Genomic DNA, 25,984 nt, shown 5'->3' on the forward strand with positions numbered 1-25,984 from the left:
CCAAAGCTCGTAAACTCGCAACCGAGACCCCTCTTTCGAGCCTTCTTCTTCCCAAATACTGTTTTTCACCCTCCCGGTATTGTCCCATTCCCAAAAGAGTCCGCCGTCTGTAAAAGCAAGGTGAACTCGCAACAAAAAAAAGACAAAATGTTTATGAAATCCGCGCAGCACTTGGAAATCAAGAGGCCATCCATGCCAGGCACGCTTCCGCGGGGAGTTCCGACGGGTCCGGTGCAATTTCCGCTTACACGAACGCACCGATGCACGCCTCTTTCGAACAATTCGTTCGTATGCGCATCGACCCGCGTCAACGGGTCCTTACCTTCGAGTGCCCGTAAATTCGAGGTCGGGACCCGGTTGCGAGTTATATTTTTATAAATAAAATTACTTCCAAAGAGTATATTACTATAATCACCGAAATTCCTTTTGCTCAAGTGGAGCGGAAGGAATTCGCAAATGAAAACGATAAAAAAAAAAAAAAGAAGAAGGGAAAAAGGGGTGCAACACGAGGACTTCCCAGGAGGTCACCCATCCTAGTACTACTATCGCCCAAGCACGCTTAACTGCGGAGTTCTGATGGGATCCGGTGCATTAGTGCTGGTATGATCGCACCCGTTCATTCACCGTAACAATTTGTATACATGCGCATTGCCGACCAAAAAAAAACACAGAGCATTCCAAAGCTCGTAAACTCGCAACCGAGACCCCTCTTTCGAGCCTTCTTCTTCCCAAATACTGTTTTTCACCCTCCCGGTATTGTCCCATTCCCAAAAGAGTCCGCCGTCTGTAAAAGCAAGGTGAACTCGCAACAAAAAAAAGACAAAATGTTTATGAAATCCGCGCAGCACTTGGAAATCAAGAGGCCATCCATGCCAGGCACGCTTCCGCGGGGAGTTCCGACGGGTCCGGTGCAATTTCCGCTTACACGAACGCACCGATGCACGCCTCTTTCGAACAATTCGTTCGTATGCGCATCGACCCGCGTCAACGGGTCCTTACCTTCGAGTGCCCGTAAATTCGAGGTCGGGACCCGGTTGCGAGTTATATTTTTATAAATAAAATTACTTCCAAAGAGTATATTACTATAATCACCGAAATTCCTTTTGCTCAAGTGGAGCGGAAGGAATTCGCAAATGAAAACGATAAAAAAAAAAAAAAGAAGAAGGGAAAAAGGGGTGCAACACGAGGACTTCCCAGGAGGTCACCCATCCTAGTACTACTATCGCCCAAGCACGCTTAACTGCGGAGTTCTGATGGGATCCGGTGCATTAGTGCTGGTATGATCGCACCCGTTCATTCACCGTAACAATTTGTATACATGCGCATTGCCGACCAAAAAAAAACCCAGAGCATTCCAAAGCTCGTAAACTCGCAACCGAGACCCCTCTTTCGAGCCTTCTTCTTCCCAAATACTGTTTTTCACCCTCCCGGTATTGTCCCATTCCCAAAAGAGTCCGCCGTATGTAAAAGCAAGGTGAACTCGCAACAAAAAAAAGACAAAATGTTTATGAAATCCGCGCAACACTTGGAAATCAAGAGGCCATCCATGCCAGGCACGCTTCCGCGGGGAGTTCCGACGGGTCCGGTGCAATTTCCGCTTACACGAACGCACCGATGCACGCCTCTTTCGAACAATTCGTTCGTATGCGCATCGACCCGCGTCAACGGGTCCTTACCTTCGAGTGCCCGTAAATTCGAGGTCGGGACACGAGGACTTCCCAGGAGGTCACCCATCCCAGTACTACTCTCGCCCAAGCACGCTTAACTGCGGAGTTCTGATGCGATCCGGTGCATTAGTGCTGGTATGATCGCACCCGTTCATTCACCGTAACAATTTGTATACATGCGCATTGCCGAACAAAAAAAAACCCAGAGCATTCCAAAGCTCGTAAACTCGCAACCGAGACCCCTCTTTCGAGCCTTCTTCTTCCCAAATACTGTTTTTCACCCTCCCGGTATTGTCCCATTCCCAAAAGAGTCCGCCGTCTGTAAAAGCAAGGTGAACTCGCAACAAAAAAAAGACAAAATGTTTATGAAATCCGCGCAGCACTTGGAAATCAAGAGGCCATCCATGCCAGGCACGCTTCCGCGGGGAGTTCCGACGGGTCCGGTGCAATTTCCGCTTACACGAACGCACCGATGCACGCCTCTTTCGAACAATTCGTTCGTATGCGCATCGACCCGCGTCAACGGGTCCTTACCTTCGAGTGCCCGTAAATTCGAGGTCGGGACCCGGTTGCGAGTTATATTTTTATAAATAAAATTAATTCCAAAGAGTATATTACTATAATCACCGAAATTCCTTTTGCTCAAGTGGAGCGGAAGGAATTCGCAAATGAAAACGATAAAAAAAAAAAAAAGAAGAAGGGAAAAAGGGGTGCAACACGAGGACTTCCCAGGAGGTCACCCATCCTAGTACTACTATCGCCCAAGCACGCTTAACTGCGGAGTTCTGATGGGATCCGGTGCATTAGTGCTGGTATGATCGCACCCGTTCATTCACCGTAACAATTTGTATACATGCGCATTGCCGACCAAAAAAAAACCCAGAGCATTCCAAAGCTCGTAAACTCGCAACCGAGACCCCTCTTTCGAGCCTTCTTCTTCCCAAATACTGTTTTTCACCCTCCCGGTATTGTCCCATTCCCAAAAGAGTCCGCCGTCTGTAAAAGCAAGGTGAACTCGCAACAAAAAAAAGACAAAATGTTTATGAAATCCGCGCAGCACTTGGAAATCAAGAGGCCATCCATGCCAGGCACGCTTCCGCGGGGAGTTCCGACGGGTCCGGTGCAATTTCCGCTTACACGAACGCACCGATGCACGCCTCTTTCGAACAATTCGTTCGTATGCGCATCGACCCGCGTCAACGGGTCCTTACCTTCGAGTGCCCGTAAATTCGAGGTCGGGACCCGGTTGCGAGTTATATTTTTATAAATAAAATTACTTCCAAAGAGTATATTACTATAATCACCGAAATTCCTTTTGCTCAAGTGGAGCGGAAGGAATTCGCAAATGAAAACGATAAAAAAAAAAAAAGAAGAAGGGAAAAAGGGGTGCAACACGAGGACTTCCCAGGAGGTCACCCATCCTAGTACTACTATCGCCCAAGCACGCTTAACTGCGGAGTTCTGATGGGATCCGGTGCATTAGTGCTGGTATGATCGCACCCGTTCATTCACCGTAACAATTTGTATACATGCGCATTGCCGACCAAAAAAAAACCCAGAGCATTCCAAAGCTCGTAAACTCGCAACCGAGACCCCTCTTTCGAGCCTTCTTCTTCCCAAATACTGTCTTTCACCCTCCCGGTATTGTCCCATTCCCAAAAGAGTCCGCCGTATGTAAAAGCAAGGTGAACTCGCAACAAAAAAAGACAAAATTTTTATGAAATCCGCGCAACACTTGGAAATCAAGAGGCCATCATTGCCAGGCACGCTTCCGCGGGGAGTTCCGACGGGTCCGGTGCAATTTCCGCTTACACGAACGCACCGATGCACGCCTCTTTCGAACAATTCGTTCGTATGCGCATCGACCCGCGTCAACGGGTCCTTACCTTCGAGTGCCCGTAAATTCGAGGTCGGGACCCGGTTGCGAGTTATATTTTTATAAATAAAATTACTTCCAAAGAGTATATTACTATAATCACCGAAATTCCTTTTGCTCAAGTGGAGCGGAAAGAATTCGCAAATGAAAACGATAAAAAAAAAAAAAGAAGGGAAAAAAGGGTGCAACACGAGGACTTCCCAGGAGGTCACCCATCCTAGTACTACTCTCGCCCAAGCACGCTTAACTGCGGAGTTCTGATGGGATCCGGTGCATTAGTGCTGGTATGATCGCACCCGTTCATTCACCGTAACAATTTGTATACATGCGCATTGCCGACCAAAAAAAAAACCCAGAGCATTCCAAAGCTCGTAAACTCGCAACCGAGACCCCTGTTTCGAGCCTTCTTCTTCCCAAACACTGTTTTTCACCCTCCCGGTATTGTCCCATTCCCAAAAGAGTCCGCCGTCTGTAAAAAAGACAAAATGTTTATGAAATCCGCGCAACACTTGGAAATCAAGAGGCCATCATTGCCAGGCACGCTTCCGCGGGGAGTTCCGACGGGTCCGGTGCAATTTCCGCTTACACGAACGCACCGATGCACGCCTCTTTCGAACAATTCGTTCGTATGCGCATCGACCCGCGTCAACGGGTCCTTACCTTCGAGTGCCCGTAAATTCGAGGTCGGGACACGAGGACTTCCCAGGAGGTCACCCATCCTAGTACTACTCTCGCCCAAGCACGCTTAACTGCGGAGTTCTGATGCGATCCGGTGCATTAGTGCTGGTATGATCGCACCCGTTCATTCACCGTAACAATTTGTATACATGCGCATTGCCGAACAAAAAAAAACCCAGAGCATTCCAAAGCTCGTAAACTCGCAACCGAGACCCCTCTTTCGAGCCTTCTTCTTCCCAAATACTGTTTTTCACCCTCCCGGTATTGTCCCATTCCCAAAAGAGTCCGCCGTCTGTAAAAGCAAGGTGAACTCGCAACAAAAAAAAGACAAAATGTTTATGAAATCCGCGCAACACTTGGAAATCAAGAGGCCATCCATGCCAGGCACGCTTCCGCGGGGAGTTCCGACGGGTCCGGTGCAATTTCCGCTTACACGAACGCACCGATGCACGCCTCTTTCGAACAATTCGTTCGTATGCGCATCGACCCGCGTCAACGGGTCCTTACCTTCGAGTGCCCGTAAATTCGAGGTCGGGACCCGGTTGCGAGTTATATTTTTATAAATAAAATTACTTCCAAAGAGTATATTACTATAATCACCGAAATGCCTTTTGCTCAAGTGGAGCGGAAAGAATTCGCAAATGAAAACGATAAAAAAAAAAAAAGAAGGGAAAAAGGGGTGCAACACGAGGACTTCCCAGGAGGTCACCCATCCTAGTACTACTCTCGCCCAAGCACGCTTAACTGCGGAGTTCTGATGGGATCCGGTGCATTAGTGCTGGTATGATCGCACCCGTTCATTCACAGTAACAATTTGTATACATGCGCATTGCCGACCAAAAAAAAACCCAGAGCATTCCAAAGCTCATAAACTCGCAACCGAGACCCCTCTTTCGAGCCTTCTTCTTCCCAAATACTGTTTTTCACCCTCCCGGTATTGTCCCATTCCCAAAAGAGTCCGCCGTATGTAAAAGCAAGGTGAACTCGCAACAAAAAAAAGACAAAATGTTTATGAAATCCGCGCAACACTTGGAAATCAAGAGGCCATCCATGCCAGGCACGCTTCCGCGGGGAGTTCCGACGGGTCAGGTGCAATTTCCGCTTACACGAACGCACCGATGCACGCCTCTTTCGAACAATTCGTTCGTATGCGCATCGACCCGCGTCAACGGGTCCTTACCTTCGAGTGCCCGTAAATTCGAGGTCGGGACACGAGGACTTCCCAGGAGGTCACCCATCCTAGTACTACTCTCGCCCAAGCACGCTTAACTGCGGAGTTCTGATGCGATCCGGTGCATTAGTGCTGGTATGATCGCACCCGTTCATTCACCGTAACAATTTGTATACATGCGCATTGCCGAACAAAAAAAAACCCAGAGCATTCCAAAGCTCGTAAACTCGCAACCGAGACCCCTCTTTCGAGCCTTCTTCTTCCCAAATACTGTTTTTCACCCTCCCGGTATTGTCCCATTCCCAAAAGAGTCCGCCGTCTGTAAAAGCAAGGTGAACTCGAAACAAAAAAAAGACAAAATGTTTATGAAATCCGCGCAGCACTTGGAAATCAAGAGGCCATCCATGCCAGGCACGCTTCCGCGGGGAGTTCCGACGGGTCCGGTGCAATTTCCGCTTACACGAACGCACCGATGCACGCCTCTTTCGAACAATTCGTTCGTATGCGCATCGACCCGCGTCAACGGGTCCTTACCTTCGAGTGCCCGTAAATTCGAGGTCGGGACCCGGTTGCGAGTTATATTTTTATAAATAAAATTACTTCCAAAGAGTATATTACTATAATCACCGAAATTCCTTTTGCTCAAGTGGAGCGGAAGGAATTCGCAAATGAAAACGATAAAAAAAAAAAAAAGAAGAAGGGAAAAAGGGGTGCAACACGAGGACTTCCCAGGAGGTCACCCATCCTAGTACTACTATCGCCCAAGCACGCTTAACTGCGGAGTTCTGATGGGATCCGGTGCATTAGTGCTGGTATGATCGCACCCGTTCATTCACCGTAACAATTTGTATACATGCGCATTGCCGACCAAAAAAAAACCCAGAGCATTCCAAAGCTCGTAAACTCGCAACCGAGACCCCTCTTTCGAGCCTTCTTCTTCCCAAATACTGTTTTTCACCCTCCCGGTATTGTCCCATTCCCAAAAGAGTCCGCCGTATGTAAAAGCAAGGTGAACTCGCAACAAAAAAAAGACAAAATGTTTATGAAATCCGCGCAACACTTGGAAATCAAGAGGCCATCCATGCCAGGCACGCTTCCGCGGGGAGTTCCGACGGGTCCGGTGCAATTTCCGCTTACACGAACGCACCGATGCACGCCTCTTTCGAACAATTCGTTCGTATGCGCATCGACCCGCGTCAACGGGTCCTTACCTTCGAGTGCCCGTAAATTCGAGGTCGGGACACGAGGACTTCCCAGGAGGTCACCCATCCCAGTACTACTCTCGCCCAAGCACGCTTAACTGCGGAGTTCTGATGCGATCCGGTGCATTAGTGCTGGTATGATCGCACCCGTTCATTCACCGTAACAATTTGTATACATGCGCATTGCCGAACAAAAAAAAACCCAGAGCATTCCAAAGCTCGTAAACTCGCAACCGAGACCCCTCTTTCGAGCCTTCTTCTTCCCAAATACTGTTTTTCACCCTCCCGGTATTGTCCCATTCCCAAAAGAGTCCGCCGTCTGTAAAAGCAAGGTGAACTCGCAACAAAAAAAAGACAAAATGTTTATGAAATCCGCGCAGCACTTGGAAATCAAGAGGCCATCCATGCCAGGCACGCTTCCGCGGGGAGTTCCGACGGGTCCGGTGCAATTTCCGCTTACACGAACGCACCGATGCACGCCTCTTTCGAACAATTCGTTCGTATGCGCATCGACCCGCGTCAACGGGTCCTTACCTTCGAGTGCCCGTAAATTCGAGGTCGGGACCCGGTTGCGAGTTATATTTTTATAAATAAAATTACTTCCAAAGAGTATATTACTATAATCACCGAAATTCCTTTTGCTCAAGTGGAGCGGAAGGAATTCGCAAATGAAAACGATAAAAAAAAAAAAAAGAAGAAGGGAAAAAGGGGTGCAACACGAGGACTTCCCAGGAGGTCACCCATCCTAGTACTACTATCGCCCAAGCACGCTTAACTGCGGAGTTCTGATGGGATCCGGTGCATTAGTGCTGGTATGATCGCACCCGTTCATTCACCGTAACAATTTGTATACATGCGCATTGCCGACCAAAAAAAAACCCAGAGCATTCCAAAGCTCGTAAACTCGCAACCGAGACCCCTCTTTCGAGCCTTCTTCTTCCCAAATACTGTTTTTCACCCTCCCGGTATTGTCCCATTCCCAAAAGAGTCCGCCGTCTGTAAAAGCAAGGTGAACTCGCAACAAAAAAAAGACAAAATGTTTATGAAATCCGCGCAGCACTTGGAAATCAAGAGGCCATCCATGCCAGGCACGCTTCCGCGGGGAGTTCCGACGGGTCCGGTGCAATTTCCGCTTACACGAACGCACCGATGCACGCCTCTTTCGAACAATTCGTTCGTATGCGCATCGACCCGCGTCAACGGGTCCTTACCTTCGAGTGCCCGTAAATTCGAGGTCGGGACCCGGTTGCGAGTTATATTTTTATAAATAAAATTACTTCCAAAGAGTATATTACTATAATCACCGAAATTCCTTTTGCTCAAGTGGAGCGGAAGGAATTCGCAAATGAAAACGATAAAAAAAAAAAAAGAAGAAGGGAAAAAGGGGTGCAACACGAGGACTTCCCAGGAGGTCACCCATCCTAGTACTACTATCGCCCAAGCACGCTTAACTGCGGAGTTCTGATGGGATCCGGTGCATTAGTGCTGGTATGATCGCACCCGTTCATTCACCGTAACAATTTGTATACATGCGCATTGCCGACCAAAAAAAAACCCAGAGCATTCCAAAGCTCGTAAACTCGCAACCGAGACCCCTCTTTCGAGCCTTCTTCTTCCCAAATACTGTCTTTCACCCTCCCGGTATTGTCCCATTCCCAAAAGAGTCCGCCGTATGTAAAAGCAAGGTGAACTCGCAACAAAAAAAGACAAAATTTTTATGAAATCCGCGCAACACTTGGAAATCAAGAGGCCATCATTGCCAGGCACGCTTCCGCGGGGAGTTCCGACGGGTCCGGTGCAATTTCCGCTTACACGAACGCACCGATGCACGCCTCTTTCGAACAATTCGTTCGTATGCGCATCGACCCGCGTCAACGGGTCCTTACCTTCGAGTGCCCGTAAATTCGAGGTCGGGACACGAGGACTTCCCAGGAGGTCACCCATCCTAGTACTACTCTCGCCCAAGCACGCTTAACTGCGGAGTTCTGATGCGATCCGGTGCATTAGTGCTGGTATGATCGCACCCGTTCATTCACCGTAACAATTTGTATACATGCGCATTGCCGAACAAAAAAAAACCCAGAGCATTCCAAAGCTCGTAAACTCGCAACCGAGACCCCTCTTTCGAGCCTTCTTCTTCCCAAATACTGTTTTTCACCCTCCCGGTATTGTCCCATTCCCAAAAGAGTCCGCCGTCTGTAAAAGCAAGGTGAACTCGCAACAAAAAAAAGACAAAATGTTTATGAAATCCGCGCAACACTTGGAAATCAAGAGGCCATCCATGCCAGGCACGCTTCCGCGGGGAGTTCCGACGGGTCCGGTGCAATTTCCGCTTACACGAACGCACCGATGCACGCCTCTTTCGAACAATTCGTTCGTATGCGCATCGACCCGCGTCAACGGGTCCTTACCTTCGAGTGCCCGTAAATTCGAGGTCGGGACCCGGTTGCGAGTTATATTTTTATAAATAAAATTACTTCCAAAGAGTATATTACTATAATCACCGAAATGCCTTTTGCTCAAGTGGAGCGGAAAGAATTCGCAAATGAAAACGATAAAAAAAAAAAAAGAAGGGAAAAAGGGGTGCAACACGAGGACTTCCCAGGAGGTCACCCATCCTAGTACTACTCTCGCCCAAGCACGCTTAACTGCGGAGTTCTGATGGGATCCGGTGCATTAGTGCTGGTATGATCGCACCCGTTCATTCACAGTAACAATTTGTATACATGCGCATTGCCGACCAAAAAAAAACCCAGAGCATTCCAAAGCTCATAAACTCGCAACCGAGACCCCTCTTTCGAGCCTTCTTCTTCCCAAATACTGTTTTTCACCCTCCCGGTATTGTCCCATTCCCAAAAGAGTCCGCCGTATGTAAAAGCAAGGTGAACTCGCAACAAAAAAAAGACAAAATGTTTATGAAATCCGCGCAACACTTGGAAATCAAGAGGCCATCCATGCCAGGCACGCTTCCGCGGGGAGTTCCGACGGGTCCGGTGCAATTTCCGCTTACACGAACGCACCGATGCACGCCTCTTTCGAACAATTCGTTCGTATGCGCATCGACCCGCGTCAACGGGTCCTTACCTTCGAGTGCCCGTAAATTCGAGGTCGGGACACGAGGACTTCCCAGGAGGTCACCCATCCTAGTACTACTCTCGCCCAAGCACGCTTAACTGCGGAGTTCTGATGCGATCCGGTGCATTAGTGCTGGTATGATCGCACCCGTTCATTCACCGTAACAATTTGTATACATGCGCATTGCCGAACAAAAAAAAACCCAGAGCATTCCAAAGCTCGTAAACTCGCAACCGAGACCCCTCTTTCGAGCCTTCTTCTTCCCAAATACTGTTTTTCACCCTCCCGGTATTGTCCCATTCCCAAAAGAGTCCGCCGTCTGTAAAAGCAAGGTGAACTCGCAACAAAAAAAAGACAAAATGTTTATGAAATCCGCGCAGCACTTGGAAATCAAGAGGCCATCCATGCCAGGCACGCTTCCGCGGGGAGTTCCGACGGGTCCGGTGCAATTTCCGCTTACACGAACGCACCGATGCACGCCTCTTTCGAACAATTCGTTCGTATGCGCATCGACCCGCGTCAACGGGTCCTTACCTTCGAGTGCCCGTAAATTCGAGGTCGGGACCCGGTTGCGAGTTATATTTTTATAAATAAAATTACTTCCAAAGAGTATATTACTATAATCACCGAAATTCCTTTTGCTCAAGTGGAGCGGAAGGAATTCGCAAATGAAAACGATAAAAAAAAAAAAAAGAAGAAGGGAAAAAGGGGTGCAACACGAGGACTTCCCAGGAGGTCACCCATCCTAGTACTACTATCGCCCAAGCACGCTTAACTGCGGAGTTCTGATGGGATCCGGTGCATTAGTGCTGGTATGATCGCACCCGTTCATTCACCGTAACAATTTGTATACATGCGCATTGCCGACCAAAAAAAAACCCAGAGCATTCCAAAGCTCGTAAACTCGCAACCGAGACCCCTCTTTCGAGCCTTCTTCTTCCCAAATACTGTTTTTCACCCTCCCGGTATTGTCCCATTCCCAAAAGAGTCCGCCGTCTGTAAAAGCAAGGTGAACTCGCAACAAAAAAAAGACAAAATGTTTATGAAATCCGCGCAGCACTTGGAAATCAAGAGGCCATCCATGCCAGGCACGCTTCCGCGGGGAGTTCCGACGGGTCCGGTGCAATTTCCGCTTACACGAACGCACCGATGCACGCCTCTTTCGAACAATTCGTTCGTATGCGCATCGACCCGCGTCAACGGGTCCTTACCTTCGAGTGCCCGTAAATTCGAGGTCGGGACCCGGTTGCGAGTTATATTTTTATAAATAAAATTACTTCCAAAGAGTATATTACTATAATCACCGAAATTCCTTTTGCTCAAGTGGAGCGGAAGGAATTCGCAAATGAAAACGATAAAAAAAAAAAAAAGAAGAAGGGAAAAAGGGGTGCAACACGAGGACTTCCCAGGAGGTCACCCATCCTAGTACTACTATCGCCCAAGCACGCTTAACTGCGGAGTTCTGATGGGATCCGGTGCATTAGTGCTGGTATGATCGCACCCGTTCATTCACCGTAACAATTTGTATACATGCGCATTGCCGACCAAAAAAAAACCCAGAGCATTCCAAAGCTCGTAAACTCGCAACCGAGACCCCTCTTTCGAGCCTTCTTCTTCCCAAATACTGTTTTTCACCCTCCCGGTATTGTCCCATTCCCAAAAGAGTCCGCCGTATGTAAAAGCAAGGTGAACTCGCAACAAAAAAAGACAAAATGTTTATGAAATCCGCGCAACACTTGGAAATCAAGAGGCCATCATTGCCAGGCACGCTTCCGCGGGGAGTTCCGACGGGTCCGGTGCAATTTCCGCTTACACGAACGCACCGATGCACGCCTCTTTCGAACAATTCGTTCGTATGCGCATCGACCCGCGTCAACGGGTCCTTACCTTCGAGTGCCCGTAAATTCGAGGTCGGGACCCGGTTGCGAGTTATATTTTTATAAATAAAATTACTTCCAAAGAGTATATTACTATAATCACCGAAATTCCTTTTGCTCAAGTGGAGCGGAAAGAATTCGCAAATGAAAACGATAAAAAAAAAAGAAGGGAAAAAAGGGTGCAACACGAGGACTTCCCAGGAGGTCACCCATCCTAGTACTACTCTCGCCCAAGCACGCTTAACTGCGGAGTTCTGATGGGATCCGGTGCATTAGTGCTGGTATGATCGCACCCGTTCATTCACCGTAACAATTTGTATACATGCGCATTGCCGACCAAAAAAAAAACCCAGAGCATTCCAAAGCTCGTAAACTCGCAACCGAGACCCCTGTTTCGAGCCTTCTTCTTCCCAAACACTGTTTTTCACCCTCCCGGTATTGTCCCATTCCCAAAAGAGTCCGCCGTCTGTAAAAAAGACAAAATGTTTATGAAATCCGCGCAACACTTGGAAATCAAGAGGCCATCATTGCCAGGCACGCTTCCGCGGGGAGTTCCGACGGGTCCGGTGCAATTTCCGCTTACACGAACGCACCGATGCACGCCTCTTTCGAACAATTCGTTCGTATGCGCATCGACCCGCGTCAACGGGTCCTTACCTTCGAGTGCCCGTAAATTCGAGGTCGGGACACGAGGACTTCCCAGGAGGTCACCCATCCTAGTACTACTATCGCCCAAGCACGCTTAACTGCGGAGTTCTGATGGGATCCGGTGCATTAGTGCTGGTATGATCGCACCCGTTCATTCACCGTAACAATTTGTATACATGCGCATTGCCGACCAAAAAAAAACCCAGAGCATTCCAAAGCTCGTAAACTCGCAACCGAGACCCCTCTTTCGAGCCTTCTTCTTCCCAAATACTGTTTTTCACCCTCCCGGTATTGTCCCATTCCCAAAAGAGTCCGCCGTCTGTAAAAGCAAGGTGAACTCGCAACAAAAAAAAGACAAAATGTTTATGAAATCCGCGCAACACTTGGAAATCAAGAGGCCATCCATGCCAGGCACGCTTCCGCGGGGAGTTCCGACGGGTCTGGTGCAATTTCCGCTTACACGAACGCACCGATGCACGCCTCTTTCGAACAATTCGTTCGTATGCGCATCGACCCGCGTCAACGGGTCCTTACCTTCGAGTGCCCGTAAATTCGAGGTCGGGACCCGGTTGCGAGTTATATTTTTATAAATAAAATTACTTCCAAAGAGTATATTACTATAATCACCGAAATGCCTTTTGCTCAAGTGGAGCGGAAAGAATTCGCAAATGAAAACGATAAAAAAAAAAAAAAGTAGGGAAAAAGGGGTGCAACACGAGGACTTCCCAGGAGGTCACCCATCCTAGTTCTACTCTCGCCCAAGCACGCTTAACTGCGGAGTTCTGATGGGATCCGGTGCATTAGTGCTGGTATGATCGCACCCGTTCATTCACCGTAACAATTTGTATACATGCGCATTGCCGAACAAAAAAAAACCCAGAGCATTCCAAAGCTCGTAAACTCGCAACCGAGACCCCTCTTTCGAGCCTTCTTCTTCCCAAATACTGTTTTTCACCCTCCCGGTATTGTCCCATTCCCAAAAGAGTCCGCCGTATGTAAAAGCAAGGTGAACTCGCAACAAAAAAAAGACAAAATGTTTATGAAATCCGCGCAACACTTGGAAATCAAGAGGCCATCCATGCCAGGCACGCTTCCGCGGGGAGTTCCGACGGGTCCGGTGCAATTTCCGCTTACACGAACGCACCGATGCACGCCTCTTTCGAACAATTCGTTCGTATGCGCATCAACCCGCGTCAACGGGTCCTTACCTTCGAGTGCCCGTAAATTCGAGGTCGGGACACGAGGACTTCCCAGGAGGTCACCAATCCTAGTACTACTCTCGCCCAAGCACGCTTAACTGCGGAGTTCTGATGCGATCCGGTGCATTAGTGCTGGTATGATCGCACCCGTTCATTCACCGTAACAATTTGTATACATGCGCATTGCCGAACAAAAAAAAACCCAGAGCATTCCAAAGCTCGTAAACTCGCAACCGAGACCCCTCTTTCGAGCCTTCTTCTTCCCAAATACTGTTTTTCACCCTCCCGGTATTGTCCCATTCCCAAAAGAGTCCGCCGTCTGTAAAAGCAAGGTGAACTCGCAACAAAAAAAAGACAAAATGTTTATGAAATCCGCGCAGCACTTGGAAATCAAGAGGCCATCCATGCCAGGCACGCTTCCGCGGGGAGTTCCGACGGGTCCGGTGCAATTTCCGCTTACACGAACGCACCGATGCACGCCTCTTTCGAACAATTCGTTCGTATGCGCATCGACCCGCGTCAACGGGTCCTTACCTTCGAGTGCCCGTAAATTCGAGGTCGGGACCCGGTTGCGAGTTATATTTTTATAAATAAAATTACTTCCAAAGAGTATATTACTATAATCACCGAAATGCCTTTTGCTCAAGTGGAGCGGAAAGAATTCGCAAATGAAAACGATAAAAAAAAAAAAAGTAGGGAAAAAGGGGTGCAACACGAGGACTTCCCAGGAGGTCACCCATCCTAGTACTACTCTCGCCCAAGCACGCTTAACTGCGGAGTTCTGATGGGATCCGGTGCATTAGTGCTGGTATGATCGCACCCGTTCATTCACAGTAACAATTTGTATACATGCGCATTGCCGACCAAAAAAAAACCCAGAGCATTCCAAAGCTCGTAAACTCGCAACCGAGACCCCTCTTTCGAGCCTTCTTCTTCCCAAATACTGTTTTTCACCCTCCCGGTATTGTCCCATTCCCAAAAGAGTCCGCCGTATGTAAAAGCAAGGTGAACTCGCAACAAAAAAAAGACAAAATGTTTATGAAATCCGCGCAACACTTGGAAATCAAGAGGCCATCCATGCCAGGCACGCTTCCGCGGGGAGTTCCGACGGGTCCGGTGCAATTTCCGCTTACACGAACGCACCGATGCACGCCTCTTTCGAACAATTCGTTCGTATGCGCATCGACCCGCGTCAACGGGTCCTTACCTTCGAGTGCCCGTAAATTCGAGGTCGGGACCCGGTTGCGAGTTATATTTTTATAAATAAAATTACTTCCAAAGAGTATATTACTATAATCACCGAAATGCCTTTTGCTCAAGTGGAGCGGAAAGAATTCGCAAATGAAAACGATAAAAAAAAAAAAAGTAGGGAAAAAGGGGTGCAACACGAGGACTTCCCAGGAGGTCACCCATCCTAGTACTACTCTCGCCCAAGCACGCTTAACTGCGGAGTTCTGATGGGATCCGGTGCATTAGTGCTGGTATGATCGCACCCGTTCATTCACAGTAACAATTTGTATACATGCGCATTGCCGACCAAAAAAAAACCCAGAGCATTCCAAAGCTCGTAAACTCGCAACCGAGACCCCTCTTTCGAGCCTTCTTCTTCCCAAATACTGTTTTTCACCCTCCCGGTATTGTCCCATTCCCAAAAGAGTCCGCCGTATGTAAAAGCAAGGTGAACTCGCAACAAAAAAAAGACAAAATGTTTATGAAATCCGCGCAACACTTGGAAATCAAGAGGCCATCCATGCCAGGCACGCTTCCGCGGGGAGTTCCGACGGGTCCGGTGCAATTTCCGCTTACACGAACGCACCGATGCACGCCTCTTTCGAACAATTCGTTCGTATGCGCATCGACCCGCGTCAACGGGTCCTTACCTTCGAGTGCCCGTAAATTCGAGGTCGGGACACGAGGACTTCCCAGGAGGTCACCCATCCTAGTACTACTCTCGCCCAAGCACGCTTAACTGCGGAGTTCTGATGCGATCCGGTGCATTAGTGCTGGTATGATCGCACCCGTTCATTCACCGTAACAATTTGTATACATGCGCATTGCCGAACAAAAAAAAACCCAGAGCATTCCAAAGCTCGTAAACTCGCAACCGAGACCCCTCTTTCGAGCCTTCTTCTTCCCAAATACTGTTTTTCACCCTCCCGGTATTGTCCCATTCCCAAAAGAGTCCGCCGTCTGTAAAAGCAAGGTGAACTCGCAACAAAAAAAAGACAAAATGTTTATGAAATCCGCGCAGCACTTGGAAATCAAGAGGCCATCCATGCCAGGCACGCTTCCGCGGGGAGTTCCGACGGGTCCGGTGCAATTTCCGCTTACACGAACGCACCGATGCACGCCTCTTTCGAACAATTCGTTCGTATGCGCATCGACCCGCGTCAACGGGTCCTTACCTTCGAGTGCCCGTAAATTCGAGGTCGGGACCCGGTTGCGAGTTATATTTTTATAAATAAAATTACTTCCAAAGAGTATATTACTATAATCACCGAAATGCCTTTTGCTCAAGTGGAGCGGAAAGAATTCGCAAATGAAAACGATAAAAAAAAAAAAAGTAGGGAAAAAGGGGTGCAACACGAGGACTTCCCAGGAGGTCACCCATCCTAGTACTACTCTCGCCCAAGCACGCTTAACTGCGGAGTTCTGATGGGATCCGGTGCATTAGTGCTGGTATGATCGCACCCGTTCATTCACAGTAACAATTTGTATACATGCGCATTGCCGACCAAAAAAAAACCCAGAGCATTCCAAAGCTCGTAAACTCGCAACCGAGACCCCTCTTTCGAGCCTTCTTCTTCCCAAATACTGTTTTTCACCCTCCCGGTATTGTCCCATTCCCAAAAGAGTCCGCCGTATGTAAAAGCAAGGTGAACTCGCAACAAAAAAAAGACAAAATGTTTATGAAATCCGCGCAACACTTGGAAATCAAGAGGCCATCCATGCCAGGCACGCTTCCGCGGGGAGTTCCGACGGGTCCGGTGCAATTTTCGCTTACACGAACGCACCGATGCACGCCTCTTTCGAACAATTCGTTCGTATGCGCATCGACCCGCGTCAACGGGTCCTTACCTTCGAGTGCCCGTAAATTCGAGGTCGGGACACGAGGACTTCCCAGGAGGTCACCCATCCTAGTACTACTCTCGCCCAAGCACGCTTAACTGCGGAGTTCTGATGCGATCCGGTGCATTAGTGCTGGTATGATCGCACCCGTTCATTCACCGTAACAATTTGTATACATGCGCATTGCCGAACAAAAAAAAACCCAGAGCATTCCAAAGCTCGTAAACTCGCAACCGAGACCCCTCTTTCGAGCCTTCTTCTTCCCAAATACTGTTTTTCACCCTCCCGGTATTGTCCCATTCCCAAAAGAGTCCGCCGTCTGTAAAAGCAAGGTGAACTCGAAACAAAAAAAAGACAAAATGTTTATGAAATCCGCGCAGCACTTGGAAATCAAGAGGCCATCCATGCCAGGCACGCTTCCGCGGGGAGTTCCGACGGGTCCGGTGCAATTTCCGCTTACACGAACGCACCGATGCACGCCTCTTTCGAACAATTCGTTCGTATGCGCATCGACCCGCGTCAACGGGTCCTTACCTTCGAGTGCCCGTAAATTCGAGGTCGGGACCCGGTTGCGAGTTATATTTTTATAAATAAAATTACTTCCAAAGAGTATATTACTATAATCACCGAAATTCCTTTTGCTCAAGTGGAGCGGAAGGAATTCGCAAATGAAAACGATAAAAAAAAAAAAAAGAAGAAGGGAAAAAGGGGTGCAACACGAGGACTTCCCAGGAGGTCACCCATCCTAGTACTACTATCGCCCAAGCACGCTTAACTGCGGAGTTCTGATGGGATCCGGTGCATTAGTGCTGGTATGATCGCACCCGTTCATTCACCGTAACAATTTGTATACATGCGCATTGCCGACCAAAAAAAAACCCAGAGCATTCCAAAGCTCGTAAACTCGCAACCGAGACCCCTCTTTCGAGCCTTCTTCTTCCCAAATACTGTTTTTCACCCTCCCGGTATTGTCCCATTCCCAAAAGAGTCCGCCGTATGTAAAAGCAAGGTGAACTCGCAACAAAAAAAGACAAAATGTTTATGAAATCCGCGCAACACTTGGAAATCAAGAGGCCATCATTGCCAGGCACGCTTCCGCGGGGAGTTCCGACGGGTCCGGTGCAATTTCCGCTTACACGAACGCACCGATGCACGCCTCTTTCGAACAATTCGTTCGTATGCGCATCGACCCGCGTCAACGGGTCCTTACCTTCGAGTGCCCGTAAATTCGAGGTCGGGACACGAGGACTTCCCAGGAGGTCACCCATCCTAGTACTACTCTCGCCCAAGCACGCTTAACTGCGGAGTTCTGATGCGATCCGGTGCATTAGTGCTGGTATGATCGCACCCGTTCATTCACCGTAACAATTTGTATACATGCGCATTGCCGAACAAAAAAAAACCCAGAGCATTCCAAAGCTCGTAAACTCGCAACCGAGACCCCTCTTTCGAGCCTTCTTCTTCCCAAATACTGTTTTTCACCCTCCCGGTATTGTCCCATTCCCAAAAGAGTCCGCCGTCTGTAAAAGCAAGGTGAACTCGCAACAAAAAAAAGACAAAATGTTTATGAAATCCGCGCAACACTTGGAAATCAAGAGGCCATCCATGCCAGGCACGCTTCCGCGGGGAGTTCCGACGGGTCCGGCGCAATTTCCGCTTACACGAACGCACCGATGCACGCCTCTTTCGAACAATTCGTTCGTATGCGCATCGACCCGCGTCAACGGGTCCTTACCTTCGAGTGCCCGTAAATTCGAGGTCGGGACCCGGTTGCGAGTTATATTTTTATAAATAAAATTACTTCCAAAGAGTATATTACTATAATCACCGAAATTCCTTTTGCTCAAGTGGAGCGGAAGGAATTCGCAAATGAAAACGATAAAAAAAAAAAAAAGAAGAAGGGAAAAAGGGGTGCAACACGAGGACTTCCCAGGAGGTCACCCATCCTAGTACTACTATCGCCCAAGCACGCTTAACTGCGGAGTTCTGATGGGATCCGGTGCATTAGTGCTGGTATGATCGCACCCGTTCATTCACCGTAACAATTTGTATACATGCGCATTGCCGACCAAAAAAAAACCCAGAGCATTCCAAAGCTCGTAAACTCGCAACCGAGACCCCTCTTTCGAGCCTTCTTCTTCCCAAATACTGTTTTTCACCCTCCCGGTATTGTCCCATTCCCAAAAGAGTCCGCCGTCTGTAAAAGCAAGGTGAACTCGCAACAAAAAAAAGACAAAATGTTTATGAAATCCGCGCAACACTTGGAAATCAAGAGGCCATCCATGCCAGGCACGCTTCCGCGGGGAGTTCCGACGGGTCCGGTGCAATTTCCGCTTACACGAACGCACCGATGCACGCCTCTTTCGAACAATTCGTTCGTATGCGCATCGACCCGCGTCAACGGGTCCTTACCTTCGAGTGCCCGTAAATTCGAGGTCGGGACCCGGTTGCGAGCTATATTTTTATAAATAAAATTACTTCCAAAGAGTATATTACTATAATCACCGAAATGCCTTTTGCTCAAGTGGAGCGGAAAGAATTCGCAAATGAAAACGATAAAAAAAAAAAAGTAGGGAAAAAGGGGTGCAACACGAGGACTTCCCAGGAGGTCACCCATCCTAGTTCTACTCTCGCCCAAGCACGCTTAACTGCGGAGTTCTGATGGGATCCGGTGCATTAGTGCTGGTATGATCGCACCCGTTCATTCACAGTAACAATTTGTATACATGCGCATTGCCGACCAAAAAAAAACCCAGAGCATTCCAAAGCTCGTAAACTCGCAACCGAGACCCCTCTTTCGAGCCTTCTTCTTCCCAAATACTGTTTTTCACCCTCCCGGTATTGTCCCATTCCCAAAAGAGTCCGCCGTATGTAAAAGCAAGGTGAACTCGCAACAAAAAAAAGACAAAATGTTTATGAAATCCGCGCAACACTTGGAAATCAAGAGGCCATCCATGCCAGGCACGCTTCCGCGGGGAGTTCCGACGGGTCCGGTGCAATTTCCGCTTACACGAACGCACCGATGCACGCCTCTTTCGAACAATTCGTTCGTATGCGCATCGACCCGCGTCAACGGGTCCTTACCTTCGAGTGCCCGTAAATTCGAGGTCGGGACACGAGGACTTCCCAGGAGGTCACCCATCCTAGTACTACTCTCGCCCAAGCACGCTTAACTGCGGAGTTCTGATGCGATCCGGTGCATTAGTGCTGGTATGATCGCACCCGTTCATTCACCGTAACAATTTGTATACATGCGCATTGCCGAACAAAAAAAAACCCAGAGCATTCCAAAGCTCGTAAACTCGCAACCGAGACCCCTCTTTCGAGCCTTCTTCTTCCCAAATACTGTTTTTCACCCTCCCGGTATTGTCCCATTCCCAAAAGAGTCCGCCGTCTGTAAAAGCAAGGTGAACTCGCAACAAAAAAAAGACAAAATGTTTATGAAATCCGCGCAACACTTGGAAATCAAGAGGCCATCCATGCCAGGCACGCTTCCGCGGGGAGTTCCGACGGGTCCGGCGCAATTTCCGCTTACACGAACGCACCGATGCACGCCTCTTTCGAACAATTCGTTCGTATGCGCATCGACCCGCGTCAACGGGTCCTTACCTTCGAGTGCCCGTAAATTCGAGGTCGGGACCCGGTTGCGAGTTATATTTTTATAAATAAAATTACTTCCAAAGAGTATATTACTATAATCACCGAAATTCCTTTTGCTCAAGTGGAGCGGAAGGAATTCGCAAATGAAAACGATAAAAAAAAAAAAAAGAAGAAGGGAAAAAGGGGTGCAACACGAGGACTTCCCAGGAGGTCACCCATCCTAGTACTACTATCGCCCAAGCACGCTTAACTGCGGAGTTCTGATGGGATCCGGTGCATTAGTGCTGGTATGATCGCACCCGTTCATTCACCGTAACAATTTGTATACATGCGCATTGCCGACCAAAAAAAAACCCAGAGCATTCCAAAGCTCGTAAACTCGCAACCGAGACCCCTCTTTCGAGCCTTCTTCTTCCCAAATACTGTTTTTCACCCTCCCGGTATTGTCCCATTCCCAAAAGAGTCCGCCGTCTGTAAAAGCAAGGTGAACTCGCAACAAAAAAAAGACAAAATGTTTATGAAATCCGCGCAACACTTGGAAATCAAGAGGCCATCCATGCCAGGCACGCTTCCGCGGGGAGTTCCGACGGGTCCGGTGCAATTTCCGCTTACACGAACGCACCGATGCACGCCTCTTTCGAACAATTCGTTCGTATGCGCATCGACCCGCGTCAACGGGTCCTTACCTTCGAGTGCCCGTAAATTCGAGGTCGGGACCCGGTTGCGAGTTATATTTTTATAAATAAAATTACTTCCAAAGAGTATATTACTATAATCACCGAAATGCCTTTTGCTCAAGTGGAGCGGAAAGAATTCGCAAATGAAAACGATAAAAAAAAAAAAGTAGGGAAAAAGGGGTGCAACACGAGGACTTCCCAGGAGGTCACCCATCCTAGTTCTACTCTCGCCCAAGCACGCTTAACTGCGGAGTTCTGATGGGATCCGGTGCATTAGTGCTGGTATGATCGCACCCGTTCATTCACAGTAACAATTTGTATACATGCGCATTGCCGACCAAAAAAAAACCCAGAGCATTCCAAAGCTCGTAAACTCGCAACCGAGACCCCTCTTTCGAGCCTTCTTCTTCCCAAATACTGTTTTTCACCCTCCCGGTATTGTCCCATTCCCAAAAGAGTCCGCCGTATGTAAAAGCAAGGTGAACTCGCAACAAAAAAAAGACAAAATGTTTATGAAATCCGCGCAACACTTGGAAATCAAGAGGCCATCCATGCCAGGCACGCTTCCGCGGGGAGTTCCGACGGGTCCGGTGCAATTTCCGCTTACACGAACGCACCGATGCACGCCTCTTTCGAACAATTCGTTCGTATGCGCATCGACCCGCGTCAACGGGTCCTTACCTTCGAGTGCCCGTAAATTCGAGGTCGGGACACGAGGACTTCCCAGGAGGTCACCCATCCTAGTACTACTCTCGCCCAAGCACGCTTAACTGCGGAGTTCTGATGCGATCCGGTGCATTAGTGCTGGTATGATCGCACCCGTTCATTCACCGTAACAATTTGTATACATGCGCATTGCCGAACAAAAAAAAACCCAGAGCATTCCAAAGCTCGTAAACTCGCAACCGAGACCCCTCTTTCGAGCCTTCTTCTTCCCAAATACTGTTTTTCACCCTCCCGGTATTGTCCCATTCCCAAAAGAGTCCGCCGTCTGTAAAAGCAAGGTGAACTCGCAACAAAAAAAAGACAAAATGTTTATGAAATCCGCGCAGCACTTGGAAATCAAGAGGCCATCCATGCCAGGCACGCTTCCGCGGGGAGTTCCGACGGGTCCGGTGCAATTTCCGCTTACACGAACGCACCGATGCACGCCTCTTTCGAACAATTCGTTCGTATGCGCATCGACCCGCGTCAACGGGTCCTTACCTTCGAGTGCCCGTAAATTCGAGGTCGGGACCCGGTTGCGAGTTATATTTTTATAAATAAAATTACTTCCAAAGAGTATATTACTATAATCACCGAAATGCCTTTTGCTCAAGTGGAGCGGAAAGAATTCGCAAATGAAAACGATAAAAAAAAAAAAGTAGGGAAAAAGGGGTGCAACACGAGGACTTCCCAGGAGGTCACCCATCCTAGTACTACTCTCGCCCAAGCACGCTTAACTGCGGAGTTCTGATGGGATCCGGTGCATTAGTGCTGGTATGATCGCACCCGTTCATTCACAGTAACAATTTGTATACATGCGCATTGCCGACCAAAAAAAAACCCAGAGCATTCCAAAGCTCGTAAACTCGCAACCGAGACCCCTCTTTCGAGCCTTCTTCTTCCCAAATACTGTTTTTCACCCTCCCGGTATTGTCCCATTCCCAAAAGAGTCCGCCGTATGTAAAAGCAAGGTGAACTCGCAACAAAAAAAAGACAAAATGTTTATGAAATCCGCGCAACACTTGGAAATCAAGAGGCCATCCATGCCAGGCACGCTTCCGCGGGGAGTTCCGACGGGTCCGGTGCAATTTCCGCTTACACGAACGCACCGATGCACGCCTCTTTCGAACAATTCGTTCGTATGCGCATCGACCCGCTGTCAACGGGTCCTTACCTTCGAGTGCCCGTAAATTCGAGGTCGGGACACGAGGACTTCCCAGGAGGTCACCCATCCTAGTACTACTCTCGCCCAAGCACGCTTAACTGCGTAGTTCTGATGCGATCCGGTGCATTAGTGCTGGTATGATCGCACCCGTTCATTCACCGTAACAATTTGTATACATGCGCATTGCCGAACAAAAAAAAACCCAGAGCATTCCAAAGCTCGTAAACTCGCAACCGAGACCCCTCTTTCGAGCCTTCTTCTTCCCAAATACTGTTTTTCACCCTCCCGGTATTGTCCCATTCCCAAAAGAGTCCGCCGTCTGTAAAAGCAAGGTGAACTCGCAACAAAAAAAAGACAAAATGTTTATGAAATCCGCGCAGCACTTGGAAATCAAGAGGCCATCCATGCCAGGCACGCTTCCGCGGGGAGTTCCGACGGGTCTGGTGCAATTTCCGCTTACACGAACGCACCGATGCACGCCTCTTTCAAACAATTCGTTCGTATGCGCATCGACCCGCGTCAACGGGTCCTTACCTTCGAGTGCCCGTAAATTCGAGGTCGGGACCCGGTTGCGAGTTATATTTTTATAAATAAAATTACTTCCAAAGAGTATATTACTATAATCACCGAAATTCCTTTTGCTCAAGTGGAGCGGAAGGAATTCGCAAATGAAAACGATAAAAAAAAAAAAGAAGAAGGGAAAAAGGGGTGCAACACGAGGACTTCCTAGGAGGTCACCCATCCTAGTACTACTATCGCCCAAGCACGCTTAACTGCGGAGTTCTGATGGGATCCGGTGCATTAGTGCTGGTATGATCGCTCCCGTTCATTCACCGTAACAATTTGTATACATGCGCATTGCCGACCAAAAAAAAACCCAGAGCATTCCAAAGCTCGTAAACTCGCAACCGAGACCCCTCTTTCGAGCCTTCTTCTTCCCAAATACTGTTTTTCACCCTCCCGGTATTGTCCCATTCCCAAAAGAGTCCGCCGTATGTAAAAGCAAGGTGAACTCGCAACAAAAAAAGACAAAATGTTTATGAAATCCGCGCAACACTTGGAAATCAAGAGGCCATCATTGCCAGGCACGCTTCCGCGGGGAGTTCCGACGGGTCCGGTGCAATTTCCGCTTACACGAACGCACCGATGCACGCCTCTTTCGAACAATTCGTTCGTATGCGCATCGACCCGCGTCAACGGGTCCTTACCTTCGAGTGCCCGTAAATTCGAGGTCGGGACCCGGTTGCGAGTTATATTTTTATAAATAAAATTACTTCCAAAGAGTATATTACTATAATCACCGAAATTCCTTTTGCTCAAGTGGAGCGGAAAGAATTCGCAAATGAAAACGATAAAAAAAAAGAAGGGAAAAAAGGGTGCAACACGAGGACTTCCCAGGAGGTCACCCATCCTAGTACTACTCTCGCCCAAGCACGCTTAACTGCGGAGTTCTGATGGGATCCGGTGCATTAGTGCTGGTCTGATCGCACCCGTTCATTCACCGTAACAATTTGTATACATGCGCATTGCCGACCAAAAAAAAAACCCAGAGCATTCCAAAGCTCGTAAACTCGCAACCGAGACCCCTATTTCGAGCCTTCTTCTTCCCAAACACTGTTTTTCACCCTCCCGGTATTGTCCCATTCCCAAAAGAGTCCGCCGTCTGTAAAAAAGACAAAATGTTTATGAAATCCGCGCAACACTTGGAAATCAAGAGGCCATCATTGCCAGGCACGCTTCCGCGGGGAGTTCCGACGGGTCCGGTGCAATTTCCGCTTACACGAACGCACCGATGCACGCCTCTTTCGAACAATTCGTTCGTATGCGCATCGACCCGCGTCAACGGGTCCTTACCTTCGAGTGCCCGTAAATTCGAGGTCGGGACCCGGTTGCGAGTTATATTTTTATAAATAAAATTACTTCCAAAGAGTATATTACTATAATCACCGAAATTCCTTTTGCTCAAGTGGAGCGGAAAGAATTCGCAAATGAAAACGATAAAAAAAAAAGAAGGGAAAAAGGGGTGCAACACGAGGACTTCCCAGGAGGTCACCCATCCTAGTACTACTATCGCCCAAGCACGCTTAACTGCGGAGTTCTGATGGGATCCGGTGCATTAGTGCTGGTATGATCGCACCCGTTCAATCACCGTAACAATTTGTATACATGCGCATTGCCGACCAAAAAAAAAACCCAGAGCATTCCAAAGCTCGTAAACTCGCAACCGAGACCCCTCTTTCGAGCCTTCTTCTTCCCAAATACTGTTTTTCACCCTCCCGGTATTGTCCCATTCCCAAAAGAGTCCGCCGTATGTAAAAGCAAGGTGAACTCGCAACAAAAAAAGACAAAATGTTTATGAAATCCGCGCAACACTTGGAAATCAAGAGGCCATCATTGCCAGGCACGCTTCCGCGGGGAGTTCCGACGGGTCCGGTGCAATTTCCGCTTACACGAACGCACCGATGCACGCCTCTTTCGAACAATTCGTTCGTATGCGCATCGACCCGCGTCAACGGGTCCTTACCTTCGAGTGCCCGTAAATTCGAGGTCGGGACACGAGGACTTCCCAGGAGGTCACCCATCCTAGTACTACTCTCGCCCAAGCACGCTTAACTGCGGAGTTCTGATGCGATCCGGTGCATTAGTGCTGGTATGATCGCACCCGTTCATTCACCGTAACAATTTGTATACATGCGCATTGCCGAACAAAAAAAAACCCAGAGCATTCCAAAGCTCGTAAACTCGCAACCGAGACCCCTCTTTCGAGCCTTCTTCTTCCCAAATACTGTTTTTCACCCTCCCGGTATTGTCCCATTCCCAAAAGAGTCCGCCGTCTGTAAAAGCAAGGTGAACTCGCAACAAAAAAAAGACAAAATGTTTATGAAATCCGCGCAGCACTTGGAAATCAAGAGGCCATCCATGCCAGGCACGCTTCCGCGGGGAGTTCCGACGGGTCCGGTGCAATTTCCGCTTACACGAACGCACCGATGCACGCCTCTTTCAAACAATTCGTTCGTATGCGCATCGACCCGCGTCAACGGGTCCTTACCTTCGAGTGCCCGTAAATTCGAGGTCGGGACCCGGTTGCGAGTTATATTTTTATAAATAAAATTACTTCCAAAGAGTATATTACTATAATCACCGAAATTCCTTTTGCTCAAGTGGAGCGGAAGGAATTCGCAAATGAAAACGATAAAAAAAAAAAGAAGAAGGGAAAAAGGGGTGCAACACGAGGACTTCCCAGGAGGTCACCCATCCTAGTACTACTATCGCCCAAGCACGCTTAACTGCGGAGTTCTGATGGGATCCGGTGCATTAGTGCTGGTATGATCGCTCCCGTTCATTCACCGTAACAATTTGTATACATGCGCATTG

At 48.5% G+C, this 25,984-nt stretch overlaps 42 non-coding genes across 42 annotated transcripts; all 42 read right to left on the minus strand.

Moving 5' to 3' along the window:
• Positions 1-495: 495 nt before the first annotated feature.
• Positions 496-614, minus strand: LOC130816556 (5S ribosomal RNA). Its single transcript, XR_009043084.1, has one exon. It is a non-coding gene; the product is annotated as a 5S ribosomal RNA (ribosomal RNA).
• Positions 615-1,172: 558 nt separating this feature from the next.
• Positions 1,173-1,291, minus strand: LOC130816559 (5S ribosomal RNA). The gene has a single exon (XR_009043086.1). It is a non-coding gene; the product is annotated as a 5S ribosomal RNA (ribosomal RNA).
• Positions 1,292-1,697: 406 nt separating this feature from the next.
• On the minus strand, positions 1,698-1,816 carry LOC130816711 (5S ribosomal RNA). The gene has a single exon (XR_009043251.1). It is a non-coding gene; the product is annotated as a 5S ribosomal RNA (ribosomal RNA).
• A 558-nt stretch (positions 1,817-2,374) lies between these two features.
• Positions 2,375-2,493, minus strand: LOC130816560 (5S ribosomal RNA). Its single transcript, XR_009043087.1, has one exon. It is a non-coding gene; the product is annotated as a 5S ribosomal RNA (ribosomal RNA).
• Positions 2,494-3,050: 557 nt separating this feature from the next.
• LOC130816561 (5S ribosomal RNA) lies at positions 3,051-3,169 on the minus strand. The gene has a single exon (XR_009043088.1). It is a non-coding gene; the product is annotated as a 5S ribosomal RNA (ribosomal RNA).
• A 553-nt stretch (positions 3,170-3,722) lies between these two features.
• Positions 3,723-3,841, minus strand: LOC130817204 (5S ribosomal RNA). The gene has a single exon (XR_009043719.1). It is a non-coding gene; the product is annotated as a 5S ribosomal RNA (ribosomal RNA).
• A 383-nt stretch (positions 3,842-4,224) lies between these two features.
• On the minus strand, positions 4,225-4,343 carry LOC130816690 (5S ribosomal RNA). The gene has a single exon (XR_009043226.1). It is a non-coding gene; the product is annotated as a 5S ribosomal RNA (ribosomal RNA).
• A 554-nt stretch (positions 4,344-4,897) lies between these two features.
• LOC130817166 (5S ribosomal RNA) lies at positions 4,898-5,016 on the minus strand. The gene has a single exon (XR_009043683.1). It is a non-coding gene; the product is annotated as a 5S ribosomal RNA (ribosomal RNA).
• Positions 5,017-5,422: 406 nt separating this feature from the next.
• Positions 5,423-5,541, minus strand: LOC130816691 (5S ribosomal RNA). Its single transcript, XR_009043228.1, has one exon. It is a non-coding gene; the product is annotated as a 5S ribosomal RNA (ribosomal RNA).
• Positions 5,542-6,099: 558 nt separating this feature from the next.
• Positions 6,100-6,218, minus strand: LOC130816562 (5S ribosomal RNA). Its single transcript, XR_009043089.1, has one exon. It is a non-coding gene; the product is annotated as a 5S ribosomal RNA (ribosomal RNA).
• A 406-nt stretch (positions 6,219-6,624) lies between these two features.
• LOC130816713 (5S ribosomal RNA) lies at positions 6,625-6,743 on the minus strand. Its single transcript, XR_009043252.1, has one exon. It is a non-coding gene; the product is annotated as a 5S ribosomal RNA (ribosomal RNA).
• Positions 6,744-7,301: 558 nt separating this feature from the next.
• LOC130816563 (5S ribosomal RNA) lies at positions 7,302-7,420 on the minus strand. The gene has a single exon (XR_009043091.1). It is a non-coding gene; the product is annotated as a 5S ribosomal RNA (ribosomal RNA).
• Positions 7,421-7,977: 557 nt separating this feature from the next.
• On the minus strand, positions 7,978-8,096 carry LOC130816564 (5S ribosomal RNA). Its single transcript, XR_009043092.1, has one exon. It is a non-coding gene; the product is annotated as a 5S ribosomal RNA (ribosomal RNA).
• A 405-nt stretch (positions 8,097-8,501) lies between these two features.
• Positions 8,502-8,620, minus strand: LOC130816692 (5S ribosomal RNA). The gene has a single exon (XR_009043229.1). It is a non-coding gene; the product is annotated as a 5S ribosomal RNA (ribosomal RNA).
• A 554-nt stretch (positions 8,621-9,174) lies between these two features.
• On the minus strand, positions 9,175-9,293 carry LOC130817168 (5S ribosomal RNA). The gene has a single exon (XR_009043684.1). It is a non-coding gene; the product is annotated as a 5S ribosomal RNA (ribosomal RNA).
• A 406-nt stretch (positions 9,294-9,699) lies between these two features.
• Positions 9,700-9,818, minus strand: LOC130816693 (5S ribosomal RNA). Its single transcript, XR_009043230.1, has one exon. It is a non-coding gene; the product is annotated as a 5S ribosomal RNA (ribosomal RNA).
• Positions 9,819-10,376: 558 nt separating this feature from the next.
• LOC130816565 (5S ribosomal RNA) lies at positions 10,377-10,495 on the minus strand. The gene has a single exon (XR_009043093.1). It is a non-coding gene; the product is annotated as a 5S ribosomal RNA (ribosomal RNA).
• A 558-nt stretch (positions 10,496-11,053) lies between these two features.
• On the minus strand, positions 11,054-11,172 carry LOC130816566 (5S ribosomal RNA). Its single transcript, XR_009043094.1, has one exon. It is a non-coding gene; the product is annotated as a 5S ribosomal RNA (ribosomal RNA).
• Positions 11,173-11,722: 550 nt separating this feature from the next.
• LOC130817205 (5S ribosomal RNA) lies at positions 11,723-11,841 on the minus strand. The gene has a single exon (XR_009043720.1). It is a non-coding gene; the product is annotated as a 5S ribosomal RNA (ribosomal RNA).
• Positions 11,842-12,224: 383 nt separating this feature from the next.
• LOC130816715 (5S ribosomal RNA) lies at positions 12,225-12,343 on the minus strand. Its single transcript, XR_009043254.1, has one exon. It is a non-coding gene; the product is annotated as a 5S ribosomal RNA (ribosomal RNA).
• A 555-nt stretch (positions 12,344-12,898) lies between these two features.
• On the minus strand, positions 12,899-13,017 carry LOC130816636 (5S ribosomal RNA). Its single transcript, XR_009043174.1, has one exon. It is a non-coding gene; the product is annotated as a 5S ribosomal RNA (ribosomal RNA).
• Positions 13,018-13,423: 406 nt separating this feature from the next.
• Positions 13,424-13,542, minus strand: LOC130816723 (5S ribosomal RNA). Its single transcript, XR_009043263.1, has one exon. It is a non-coding gene; the product is annotated as a 5S ribosomal RNA (ribosomal RNA).
• A 554-nt stretch (positions 13,543-14,096) lies between these two features.
• Positions 14,097-14,215, minus strand: LOC130817169 (5S ribosomal RNA). Its single transcript, XR_009043685.1, has one exon. It is a non-coding gene; the product is annotated as a 5S ribosomal RNA (ribosomal RNA).
• A 554-nt stretch (positions 14,216-14,769) lies between these two features.
• LOC130817170 (5S ribosomal RNA) lies at positions 14,770-14,888 on the minus strand. The gene has a single exon (XR_009043686.1). It is a non-coding gene; the product is annotated as a 5S ribosomal RNA (ribosomal RNA).
• Positions 14,889-15,294: 406 nt separating this feature from the next.
• LOC130816695 (5S ribosomal RNA) lies at positions 15,295-15,413 on the minus strand. Its single transcript, XR_009043232.1, has one exon. It is a non-coding gene; the product is annotated as a 5S ribosomal RNA (ribosomal RNA).
• A 554-nt stretch (positions 15,414-15,967) lies between these two features.
• LOC130817172 (5S ribosomal RNA) lies at positions 15,968-16,086 on the minus strand. Its single transcript, XR_009043688.1, has one exon. It is a non-coding gene; the product is annotated as a 5S ribosomal RNA (ribosomal RNA).
• A 406-nt stretch (positions 16,087-16,492) lies between these two features.
• Positions 16,493-16,611, minus strand: LOC130816696 (5S ribosomal RNA). The gene has a single exon (XR_009043234.1). It is a non-coding gene; the product is annotated as a 5S ribosomal RNA (ribosomal RNA).
• A 558-nt stretch (positions 16,612-17,169) lies between these two features.
• LOC130816567 (5S ribosomal RNA) lies at positions 17,170-17,288 on the minus strand. The gene has a single exon (XR_009043095.1). It is a non-coding gene; the product is annotated as a 5S ribosomal RNA (ribosomal RNA).
• Positions 17,289-17,693: 405 nt separating this feature from the next.
• Positions 17,694-17,812, minus strand: LOC130816697 (5S ribosomal RNA). The gene has a single exon (XR_009043235.1). It is a non-coding gene; the product is annotated as a 5S ribosomal RNA (ribosomal RNA).
• Positions 17,813-18,370: 558 nt separating this feature from the next.
• LOC130816568 (5S ribosomal RNA) lies at positions 18,371-18,489 on the minus strand. The gene has a single exon (XR_009043097.1). It is a non-coding gene; the product is annotated as a 5S ribosomal RNA (ribosomal RNA).
• Positions 18,490-19,042: 553 nt separating this feature from the next.
• LOC130816638 (5S ribosomal RNA) lies at positions 19,043-19,161 on the minus strand. Its single transcript, XR_009043176.1, has one exon. It is a non-coding gene; the product is annotated as a 5S ribosomal RNA (ribosomal RNA).
• Positions 19,162-19,567: 406 nt separating this feature from the next.
• LOC130816698 (5S ribosomal RNA) lies at positions 19,568-19,686 on the minus strand. The gene has a single exon (XR_009043236.1). It is a non-coding gene; the product is annotated as a 5S ribosomal RNA (ribosomal RNA).
• Positions 19,687-20,244: 558 nt separating this feature from the next.
• On the minus strand, positions 20,245-20,363 carry LOC130816570 (5S ribosomal RNA). Its single transcript, XR_009043099.1, has one exon. It is a non-coding gene; the product is annotated as a 5S ribosomal RNA (ribosomal RNA).
• A 553-nt stretch (positions 20,364-20,916) lies between these two features.
• LOC130816639 (5S ribosomal RNA) lies at positions 20,917-21,035 on the minus strand. The gene has a single exon (XR_009043177.1). It is a non-coding gene; the product is annotated as a 5S ribosomal RNA (ribosomal RNA).
• A 406-nt stretch (positions 21,036-21,441) lies between these two features.
• Positions 21,442-21,560, minus strand: LOC130816699 (5S ribosomal RNA). The gene has a single exon (XR_009043237.1). It is a non-coding gene; the product is annotated as a 5S ribosomal RNA (ribosomal RNA).
• A 553-nt stretch (positions 21,561-22,113) lies between these two features.
• On the minus strand, positions 22,114-22,232 carry LOC130817173 (5S ribosomal RNA). Its single transcript, XR_009043689.1, has one exon. It is a non-coding gene; the product is annotated as a 5S ribosomal RNA (ribosomal RNA).
• A 407-nt stretch (positions 22,233-22,639) lies between these two features.
• Positions 22,640-22,758, minus strand: LOC130816725 (5S ribosomal RNA). Its single transcript, XR_009043265.1, has one exon. It is a non-coding gene; the product is annotated as a 5S ribosomal RNA (ribosomal RNA).
• A 556-nt stretch (positions 22,759-23,314) lies between these two features.
• Positions 23,315-23,433, minus strand: LOC130816674 (5S ribosomal RNA). Its single transcript, XR_009043210.1, has one exon. It is a non-coding gene; the product is annotated as a 5S ribosomal RNA (ribosomal RNA).
• Positions 23,434-23,982: 549 nt separating this feature from the next.
• Positions 23,983-24,101, minus strand: LOC130816494 (5S ribosomal RNA). The gene has a single exon (XR_009043024.1). It is a non-coding gene; the product is annotated as a 5S ribosomal RNA (ribosomal RNA).
• Positions 24,102-24,629: 528 nt separating this feature from the next.
• LOC130816571 (5S ribosomal RNA) lies at positions 24,630-24,748 on the minus strand. Its single transcript, XR_009043100.1, has one exon. It is a non-coding gene; the product is annotated as a 5S ribosomal RNA (ribosomal RNA).
• Positions 24,749-25,154: 406 nt separating this feature from the next.
• On the minus strand, positions 25,155-25,273 carry LOC130816701 (5S ribosomal RNA). The gene has a single exon (XR_009043240.1). It is a non-coding gene; the product is annotated as a 5S ribosomal RNA (ribosomal RNA).
• Positions 25,274-25,828: 555 nt separating this feature from the next.
• LOC130816651 (5S ribosomal RNA) lies at positions 25,829-25,947 on the minus strand. The gene has a single exon (XR_009043188.1). It is a non-coding gene; the product is annotated as a 5S ribosomal RNA (ribosomal RNA).
• Positions 25,948-25,984: the final 37 nt, after the last annotated feature.

The sequence above is a fragment of the Amaranthus tricolor genome, chromosome 6 (genome assembly GCF_026212465.1).
Source record: "Amaranthus tricolor cultivar Red isolate AtriRed21 chromosome 6, ASM2621246v1, whole genome shotgun sequence".
Lineage (NCBI taxonomy): Eukaryota > Viridiplantae > Streptophyta > Magnoliopsida > Caryophyllales > Amaranthaceae > Amaranthus > Amaranthus tricolor.